This window comes from Malus domestica, chromosome 11 (genome assembly GCF_042453785.1).
Source record: "Malus domestica chromosome 11, GDT2T_hap1".
NCBI classification, from domain to species: Eukaryota; Viridiplantae; Streptophyta; class Magnoliopsida; order Rosales; family Rosaceae; genus Malus; species Malus domestica.
The window spans coordinates 16,235,281-16,246,529 of record NC_091671.1 but is presented as its reverse complement, the minus strand read 5'-3'; the positions used below and the strand labels follow the sequence as shown (position 1 = coordinate 16,246,529).

Sequence of the window (11,249 nt, the reverse complement as noted above, 5' to 3'; positions counted from 1 at the left end):
AACAAACTCGACTTCACTGCTTTAGAGGTCTCTAGAAGAAACTACCTCGAATGGGTCCAAGATGTGAACTCCACCTTACCACAAAGAATTTGCGTCCCGCCATTGAAGATGGGACGGACAACTAGGTTAGTGAAGCTGAGAAATCCACTATCATGATCTTCATCTGAAGACACATTCATGATGTACTGCAAACCAAGTACCTTGCTAAGGAAGATCCACGAGCCTTTTGGGTCGCTTTAGCTAATCGCTTTGATCCCCAAAATGATATCTTCTTGCCTGCAGCAAGACATGACTAGCAGCATTTGCACTTCCAAAACTTTAAGTCTGTGAATGAATATAATTCTGAAGTTCGTCGAATCCGATCACCTCTCAAGTTCTATAACGAGACCTTGATCGAAGATGATCTTCTAGTAAAGACCTATTTGACATTCTCTGCTACCAATATTGTCCTGCAGCAAAAATATAGGGCTCAAAAGTTCACTAAGTTTTTGGATTTGATCTTTGTTTTACTTCTCGTTGAAAAGCAGAATCAGCTATTTATGAAAAATCATCAAGCTCGACCTACTGGGGCTACTGTTGTGCCTGAAGCACATTGTAGCACAAATCAACGCCCAAAACTCACGGGCGGTCATAAGCCACCCCAACAAGGTCAACAGAGCCAAAGCCTATCTAAGGGAGAAAACTGAGCCCAGAAGCGCCCTAACCTCGCTCTCAAAGCCCTAAACTTCAAGAATAAGGGTAAAGCACCTGAAACCATGGATGCAGACATGTGTTACCGCTGTGGTTCAAATGACCATTGGTCCCGTGTTGGCCGTGCTCCTAAGAAAGTTGTAGTTGAATATCATTCTTGTCGTAAGAAGTTTGAATCAAACATTATGCAAGTGGATGAATCGGAGAGTACCAAGATAGGGGTTTCTGGCTTTCAGGAGGCTATTACCCCTATGAAATATTATAATCTTAGACATAAACTATTTTTAGTTGCATTTTAGAATAATGGGGGCGAATTCTACCAAGTGGCAAACTCCCCCTTGTTTTTTATTTAAGTTTGAACAATTTCCTTTATGGTTGGATTATTTGTTGGTGATTTGTTTTTGGATATTAGGTTTTTTTAATTACCATCCTTGAATACTTAAATTATTTTGAATGAATATTTGTTTTTAGAACTTTTATGCATGTGACCAATTCAAGGACATTATAGATAATAATTACTAGGCTAAAACCTATGTAGAAAACAGAGTTGAATTTATGTACATTACTTCATACGAATATGGCCAGAAGGGTATTTTAGAAAAAATGAAGCGTATCCCGAGTGGTTTGTATACTACAACCATGTGGCCTACCTACCTCTGGGACCGAGTACGAAATTAGACTTTGGCATGATCATTTGGGACACCCTAGACTAACAGCGATGCGCCGTATCCTCAAATCTTCACACATGCATCCACTAACCCAAAGTTTAGGTTCGATTCAAGGAATCACATGTAAAACTTGCTCTATGGGAAAGCTTATCATTAAGCCTTCTTATAACAAGATTCGCTTGAATCCTCCTATTTTTCTTCAAAGGATTCAGGGGGACATTTATGGACCGATTCAACCTCTATGCAGACCATTTAGATAATTTATGGTTTTGGTTAACGCTTCCACACATTGGTCACACGTGTGCTTGTTGTTTACAAGGAACGCTGCATTTTCCAAACTGTTGGCTCATGTTATCAAGCTCAGGGCTCACCACTCTGATTATCGGATCAAATCTATTCGATTGGATAATGATGGAGAATTCACATCTAAAACTTTTGATGACTATTGCGTGTCTGTTGGGGTTGAAGTTGAACATTAGTACCCCATGTTCACACCCAGAACGGCCTGGCAGAGATGTTCATTAAGCACTTACAAATGATTGCTCGATCATTGGTCATACGTACTAAGTTCCCGATCGCTGCTTGGAGCCTTGCAATATTGCACGCAACCATGTTGGTCCTCCTGAGGTATGTTGCAACTTAATCATATAGCGCCCTTTAGTTGGTTATCGAATACGAACCCGACATATCGTATCTACACGTTTTCAGTTGTGCGGTTTATGTGTCGATTTCACCACCCTTACGTACAAAAATGAGGCATCAGCAAAAAATGGGAATCTATGTCGAATATGATTCTCCTTTAATCATTTGTTACTTAGAACCTTTAATAGACGATATGTTTTCCACTCGTTTCACGGATTGTCACTTCTATTAGACAATCTTTTCATCATAAGAGGAAGATAAAAACATCAACGTTCCTGAAGAACAACATGAATTATCGAGGACGACTCCCACTTTGTCTCATTTAGATCCCCGCACCGCTCAGTCTAAAACTGAAATGCAGCACATATTAAATCTTCAGAGCGTAGCTCAGAGCATGCCAAATGCTTTCACCAATCTAGCGCGAGTGACAAGATCACATATTTTAGTTGTGAATGTGCCTGCAAAGATGGATATACCAAATGTACGATGGACTTCCCTTCTGGAGGCCTGGGACACCACTTTGGTCGATCCACGTACATTAACGGCTAGCCAATCATCTGCCCCTACACAAAAGCATGGCATACCACTTGGTTCAAAAGTTTCACACCCCTGGAAGAGGAAACCCACAACACGAGCTCCTTTTGAGCCTACAGTAAATCCGACTTTTGCCTACTCATTATATCCAACTCATAAGGAAATTCTTGATTATGGAAGCGTCCTTGAAGAGACAAATCCACCTCCTGAGATTCGAGAGATTTTGGTCCAATATACTGCTTGGATGATGTTTGGTGTAGAATTGAGATAATTATCAACAATGCATTAGCATATGCAGTAGCTACTGAGATCATGTTGAGCAATGACATTGAACCCTATTCTGTTGATAAAAGTCAACGTGGAACTGATTGGTCAAATTGGAAACAGGCAATCCAAGTTGAACTCGATTCACTTGCAAAACATAAGGTGTTTGGACCTATTGCTTCTACTCCTTCACATGTAAAGCCCATTAGTTACAAGTGGGTTTTCGTTCGAAAGTGTAATGACAAGAACGAAACTGTGTGTTACAAAGCTTGTCTTGTTGCACAAGGTTTCTCACAACGTCCTAGGATTGACTATGACGAAACTTATTCACCCGTTATAGATGTGATTACTTTTCGCTACCTTATCAGTTTGGTAGTTTCCGAAAAACTAAGTATGAAGCTGATGAACGTAGTAACTGCGTATCTCTATGGGGATCTTGATACATAAATTTATATGAAAGTTCTCGAATGACTTACATTGACTGGATCAAATATTTCCAAACCCCAAAACACGCTCTCAATTCGGCTAAGGTGTTCACTCTACAGTTTGAAGCAATCTGGAAGAATGTGGTTAACCGTCTGAGTGAATATTTGATTTGTCAAGGATATGTAAACAATGAACTATGCCCTTACGTGCTCACTAAGAAGTCACATTCCAGTTTTGCGATAGTTGCAGTTTATGTCGATAACATGAACCTCATCAGAACTCCTAAAGAGCTAGTGTGAACTGTCGCACACCTAAATCAGAATTTGAGATGAAAGATCTAGGAAAGACTCGATACTGTATTGGTCTCGAGATAGAGCACCGTTTGGATGGAATCTTAGTACATCAATCGAACTACACCCAGAAGGTGTTGCGTCACTTTAATAAAGATAAAGTGAAGCCTTTGAGTACTCATATGGTCGTTCGATCGCTAAATGCAAAACAAGATCCCTTCAGTCCGAATGAGGATGATGAAGAGATTTTGGAGCCTAAAGTTCCTTATCTAAGTGTGATATGCACTTTATTGTACTTAGCTCAATGCACTAGACCCGACATCTCCTTCGCTGTTAATCTTTTGGCTAGATACAGTAATGCACCAACACGCAGACACTAGATTGGTGTTAAAGACATCTTTCGTTACCTTAAAGGTACCACGGACCTGGGCTTGTTCTATCTCCACAGTTCCTCGACTGATGTCACACCCCCTTATCTCGAGTCTATTCCAGCCTTGTTGGTTATGCTGATGTTGGATATTTATCTCATCCGCACAAGGTGTGTCCTTAAACGGGTTATGTCTTTACCGTTAAAGGCACCGTAATCTCTTGGAGGTCAACTAAACAGACCTTAGTTGCCACTTCTTCTAACCATGCTTAAATTCTCACCTTACATTAAGCAACTTGGGAATGCTTCTGGTTGAGAGCAATTGTGAACCATATTCGAAGCTCCTGCGATCTTTACCCCGTCATTGACGTCCTGACGATGATCTATGAAGATAACGCAACATGCATCAAACAACTCAAGAAAGGTTACATCAAGGAAGATAACACCAAGCACGTTACGCCGAAGTTCATCTTCTCACATCAACAGCAAGAGCATTAGAAGATTGAAGTCACGCAAATCCATTCACAGGACAATCTGGTTGACCTCTTCACCAAATCACTACCGAAGGCAACGTTTCAGAAGCTTGTTCAAGGAATAGTTATGTTTAAACTTTCTGAGTTGTAAAATTGTTAGTTTTCTTTGGAATTATGTCAAACTCGGGGGGAGTATCCTGAAGCATACTTGCTTGATCTTAGTGTACTCTTTTTCCCTACAATTAGGAGCATTTTTCCCACTGAGGTTTTGACGAGGCACCCACCTTGGGTTAATCATATCTCTGATGACGTCTAGTAGACGTTTTATTTGACTTAGCATTTCTCACACGTTTTTCCTTAGACTATAGGTTTTGTCCCTACTTGGGTTTTTACCATAGCCATAAGGTTTTTTGTTAGACTTAGTTCCATATGCAAGTTCCTACCTTATTTGAGATTAGTGTGTTCCCAGAATCAGTGTCGACGAGTCGACTTCCTTAACTCTACATGATGCCGAATCTACTTGAGTATTTACACACTCAAGGTGGGGTGTTATAAACTTTGTATTTAAGTGTGATTGTGTAAATCCTAGATTAGATTTGATTCTAATTATTCTACCCTATTAGGACTTGTATTCCTTAGAGGAGAAAGATTCTTCCTTCCCTTATTACTATAAATAAAAGTACTGCGTAGGAGGAACAAACACATCCTTTACACAATCCTACAAACACATCTCTCTCTATTTTCTCTCTGTGCCGCCAGCCCCTTCTCTCCCTGTCAAATAAAATAAGCCACAACAATTTTTAGTTTTTTGTTTTTGTTTTTAATTTTTTTTAAAACTGCAAATTTGTGTACTAATTATTTACAATTTTTTATTAAAAAATAGAAATGATAAATAAAAGTAAAAGCAACATTTAATGAGTTTTTTAAATTTAATTTTTGAAATCAAAAGTAATTAGCATATTGTTTTTTTAGTTTTTAAAAGAATAAAAACTAAAAATTAAAGTTGAAAACTGAAAATGAAATGGTTATCAAACGGTCATTAGTTACTTATTTATCCAACAACATTTGTAACTTGTAGAAATTCACTTGGAGTTTGATATATGTTTTGTAATCTTTATAAGGAAGCTTTTAGCATGATAAGTGAATTCTACACAAGCTGAAGAACGTATGTTGTGTCTCTATAATCAAGAAAAAAATGATATGTAAAATTTTGTTTAATAGGCATGGTGTGAGCTAAGACCTCTTGTCGTTCTTCGACCTCTATGTTAGACTTATTTGATAAATGAGAATTCCAGAGCTAGAGTTTCTTAGTAGAAGAACAATTACCTTTCACAACAAAAATGGGATGTCCTTCTATAAGTCATGAGCATAGAAGTACATGTAGCATGTTGTCAATGGTTCTAAACTTCTAGTACAAATTATTATCTCACCCATAAAGTCAGTTAGTCGTTTGGCTTTGAAAAATGTAATAATTATGGAAATGAAAAGCCTTTGAGTTATGCCTTAAGCTTGAAGGCTATATGAATAGAGTGAACCACCACATTGATTGCCTTTACCCCACCACCATTCCTACATCTACACCCTATCACCACCATCACCTTAGCAGTAACAACGATCACCATCTTCACGACCACCATTGTCATTGCAAACGCCACCAACCATGTAGCACCGTTGCCATTACCAGCACTTCTTACCATGACTGTCGCTGCCACCACTACTCCAACCACCATAAATGCAAGTCAAACATTTTTTTTCTTTTCTAAACAGTTAAGTACCTAAAATTTTGAACATGAAGTTTTCTTTAGTTATTATACATGGCTAGTTTTACATCAAAACTAGGTAACCCAAAATTATGACTATGTTGCTCGGAGCGTGACGAAAGCGTATAACAGCCAACCAAGGTTTGACAACCACCGATTGTCGTGGCGTTCGTCGCCGAGGACTCGGCATTTGGTGCTAACTGCTCAGAGTGACATACGGGTGGGGGCAACGGCGTGTGACGCCTAGGCAGGCGTGTCCTCAGCTTAATGGCTTAGGGTGCAACTTGCATTCAAAGACTCGATGGTTCACGGGATTCTGTAATTCACACCAAGTATCGCATTTCCTCGAGACTTCCATTTTGGAAAAAATAATACTACTACTAGCCTAAATAGCATGGCTAATGCAAGGATCCCTTACAAAACAATTTGAAGGCCCCATAATGTGATTAATTATAATGTCATCTCTATTACACAATCTATAATGTATGAAAACAATTTACAATGTATGGAGCGAATCTGAACTCAAGGTGCATAGAGAGTATATCTGCTCTAGCCAATGCAGCTAACCCATGTTTAGGAAGAAGTGTAAGATGATTGTCTTTGGAGTGCTAATAACATCTCTCTTTGTAAATATCACGCCCCAACCTAAGGATTAACATAAACCTTGGTTCAGAATGTGAATCACACCTTAATTATAAGCTTAACTAATATAATTAAGAATGTGACATGAAATAAAAGCATGTATAACTCGCTTGGAACAAAATTAACTAAACAACATATTCATTATTGAAAGTTTTAGCCAAAATTACAACTTATGAACTACTCAAAGTTCACACAAAAGTAGTTCTTTATTCAAACAAGAGAGCAAAAGCCAACAAGCATATCTTTTTATTTCTTATACATAATTACACAACAGACAGCAAGCAGACTTTTAGGTTTCTGGTTCTGTACCTGCAAAATTTCGTTAGGGTGAGCTTAAAAAGCTCAGTAGGGACATATACCTTCATTACTAAAATAATAAAGTATAATTAAGATAGCAGAATTAAAACCAAAATTAGAAAGATGCGTAAGAATGCAATGCAAATGCCTTAACTATACCCGTTAATCCACATAACTAAACAGCCAGACCTTGTACGTCCTATTCCGTACTTATACCACTTGATCCCGAGTGTTTAAATATATGAACTAACCCCCATCCCTAAACATCCCCGAACTCCCCTTTTGTTAGTCATCTTGCCTAAAAGAATCTGTGCACTATGAGCTCGCCTGAGACCTGGTACCTACTAAGAGTTTGGCTCAACTACACAAAACTAATAGTCACCACCTTAGATTCCCGAAGTTCTTTTCGACAACCCCACTTTACTCTCACATCATGGACCCAAATTTCATTTCAAACATTCATCATACTCAAATATCCAATAAAAACATGTATCTCAAACTTGTATATGTACTTAAGTAAGAAATAATTAAATTAATATATATATATATAGAAGGTTTCCCAGAACCCCCTACCTTGAATTCAATTAATTTTGTTCCTCTGAAGAACCTAATCGGAACACAAAAATACAACCAAAAATATAAACACAAGTAATACATATTAGAAACCAAACTAAGTATTCAACCACAAAATTGATATTATCTAAAGAAAGTACATAAATTCTGGAATCTTATAACTCAAATAATGTCACTCAAATCAAGTAAAGAGGACTAGAAAGGAATTTGGAAGAGAAATTAGGTGTGCTAAAAACAGAACTTTGCATCTTCACAAAATCTGCAGAAAAACAGCACTATTGAACCAAGTTTAGACTCATTTTCGAACATTCAAAACTAAACCAAATCATGTAATATTACATGGGTTTTGAAGTTTGTGTTATGTACTTTAAAAGCATATAAAGTTTGTAGAAAACGGAGCTCTAAATTGGAAGTTATGCCAAAAGAAAATTGGAGTCTTGAAACTGGAAACCCAGTTTTCTGCTGCTGTTTGGCAGCTTGCGACCCAAGTTTAAATAAGGTTTTGATCAACCAAAACTCAACGGAACTGAGTGAAAACAATTGGGTTACAATCATGGACATATGTATTTTCAACACAATAAAAGTTTTCTCCAAAGGAGCACATAAAGACCTATGAATTAAGAGCAAAATAAGACCACTAGAAACTTGAGTTTTCTCTGCAAAAAAATCTATTTTCTGCACTTACATAACAGTACATTTCCAATTCATATAATAAAACCCAAAATATTTCCAAGTAATCCAAAAATCATGTCTACAACACCCAAATATAACATGACTCAAAATTAATAAGAAATTGACCTTTTGAACCAAACCCTTGATCAAGAAATTTGATCTACACACCCAATCCGAATTACCCAACTCTAATTCAAGTTCAGATTGGTTCATTGAACAGTAGAAAACCCTAAATAAAACTAAGAACTCCAAATATATCTCATGGCAGTTTCAATTCAACTAAGGAAATTAAATTCGAAAAATCTAAACAATCAAGTAACAAGAAGTTTACCCTTCAAATCTTTGAATCCTTCATTTTCAATCACGTTCTCTAACTCTCAATTTCTCTACCCTTTTTCGATTTCTGATGCTTTCCCACTTCTCTGCAACCCCTTTTATAGTTTCTCTAATCCTACTCACTCCTATCAGAGTCATGATAAAAACCTAGCTTCCTAGGCCATTCACCTCCTGCTTATAGACCTTTGTGTCTCTTCTTAGTTCATCCACTACCGAACACACTCCTTGGTGAAATAGGAGATGAACAACTCTCTATGACACATTCCTTTGATCAATCAAAGGTCGACCTATCACAAGATTTCCTAATCTCTATCCGATTTTTGGGTATGAAGAAAGAAGATTTTTTTTTCCTAAAGCTATGGAAGACCACCTCCTCCCAGCTTCCTTGTTTCCATCGCACAGAAAGGAAGAACATGAAAGAATGTTTTTTTCCTTTCTTTTATAAAATATTATTATATTTTTTTTAACAATAATAAGAAATCTAATAAATAAAAAGTATAGTATTAAAAGTTATTAAACAAATAAAAACTAAGTAGACTAAAATTTTGTATAAAAACAATTATAATCACACTTCACCCTTAATTAAACGAGAGATATTACAGTAAAGGTGAGCAATCATAAACGTGGGGTTAGCCACAAAATGAGCCAACCATAATCTGACATTGAACTCCAGTTATTCTTAAGTTTCTTTGTTGCCTTCGTTCCACTACTACCTCTGGTGAACCATCTGTGATCCTCTTCTAGTTCTCTGCCCCACCCTTCCCCATCCCCTGGTACTCGATGCTGGCAAACCATGACATTTCTCAATTGGTGGTTTAAAAATCCCGAAACAAACATTTGCCCCCCAATTCCAAAATCTGCATCCCATCTGTTACCACATTGCTATTCTCTTCTTAGAAGGTTTGGACATGGACGGCGATTTTTGAACCACCCCGGCTTTTACAAGGAAATCTTCTAGACTAATTTCTTCGATTGTTTGTTGGCGCTACGAAGTTCTAGAGCTGCTAATGTTGTTGTTGGGGTCATGGAATGGTGGTCGACCTTTGTCAATTTCAGACCAGATCGACAGTTTTCTTGCAAAGCAAGGTAGGAATAGAGAACGAGCCTGTCTCGACAAAGCCGGTTTGGTACTAAGGTAATTTAAAAAAAAAAAATGGGTATAAAAAAAAGTTGAAAGAGTTTTTAATGTTTGATAAACACTCCAAATCAACTTTATTTCAAAGTTCTAGATGAAAAAAAAAAAAGCTAAAAACCGTAAGTTGCATTTTGCAGCTTCAGAAAACAGCTTATTGTGAAAAACACGGAGCTACAATAATTGTAGTAATGAATTTTTCAATATGTCAACATTGCCCTCCCGTCTCCAATGCCTCGTCGTCTCCAAGCATGCGCCTCCGCAACTCCAACTGGGTTTGTGAGATTAGATCCAAGCATGCGCCTCTAACTGGGACTTCGTCAAAATACGAATTGGGTTTGTGAGATTCAGATTCGTGGTGCAGCAACAAGCAATTCAGGCTTTATTCGATTCGATGATCTGGGTTTGACTGTGTCTAATTTGATGTTGCGGTAGCAGCAGAGTGTGGGCTTTGTAGTTGGTTCATGCCTTCTGATTTGGACGCAGATTGATGGACAAAAAAAATCATATTTTTTTGGTAAAGTCGGTAAGGTTTTTAGGGACGGTGGAGAGATGCAGGTTCATGGGGAACTCTCTAGGAGTTGGACTTTTTTAATGAGTTTGGTGGATAGGGTTTTAATGGGGGAAAATATCTGAATTAATAATAATAAAATACTAATGAAAGGATTAAAAAATAACAAAACCCCATTAGATAGCAAAAATTAAGTGGGAAAAATACTCCTAATTGTAGAGAAAAAGAGTACATTAAGATCAAGCAAGCACATCTAGTATTATATCATTTTTGGTCATTTTACACGGTCACTGTTATTTTACATAAAAGTTTATCAACACTATAATATTGTTTTTTTTTCTTTCCAAAAGCATTTTTACAAAAAAATTTACCAAACACTCTGCTGTTTCATTTCACAGCTGCTTATTCTCACAACATATCAGAAGCAATTTTTTTCAAAGCACATCAATACCAAACCAGCCCAAAGTCTTGGGGTGGAAAGTTGTGTCTTTCTCATTGTCGGAATCTTGGTCACATTTGCTTGGTTATTGGGAAGAAATTTGATTCTCTTATTCGACACTCCAAATGTTTGCAAGGAAGTCGTCCGTGTTCATGGACCCAAAATTCCTCCCGCTCTTGCATTGAATTTCATCGAGAATGAGTGAGAAATTTGAATTCTGTTTAGTACTATTTAGCGAAGGAAGTGAGAGTTGTCTTTAGCAGCGGATTGAGTTCCATGTTGTCATTACGAACATAGCCGACACTTCCAGACTCATCGGAAGCTACCATTTTACCATAAATGGAGCAAATCATGTAAATTATGTGATTTATAAGGTCAGATGCTTAGATCTTAAGTTTTTATACAACAATAAAGGCTGAATTAGCAACTGCAACTCACCCAAAAAAAAAAAACAATGGAGTTTCAGTGAAAACAAATTTCCAACTTCATCAAATCAAAATAATATTAGTACCCCACCAAAAAATAAATCAAAA

At 37.3% G+C, this 11,249-nt stretch overlaps 1 long non-coding RNA gene across 1 annotated transcript; it reads right to left on the bottom strand.

The window, feature by feature from the left end:
* Positions 1 to 6,528: 6,528 nt before the first annotated feature.
* On the bottom strand, positions 6,529 to 9,021 carry LOC139189109 (uncharacterized). The gene is made up of 2 exons (XR_011572635.1): positions 8,630 to 9,021; positions 6,529 to 6,759 (listed from the first exon to the last, which is right to left on the bottom strand). It is a non-coding gene; the product is annotated as an uncharacterized lncRNA (long non-coding RNA).
* Positions 9,022 to 11,249: the final 2,228 nt, after the last annotated feature.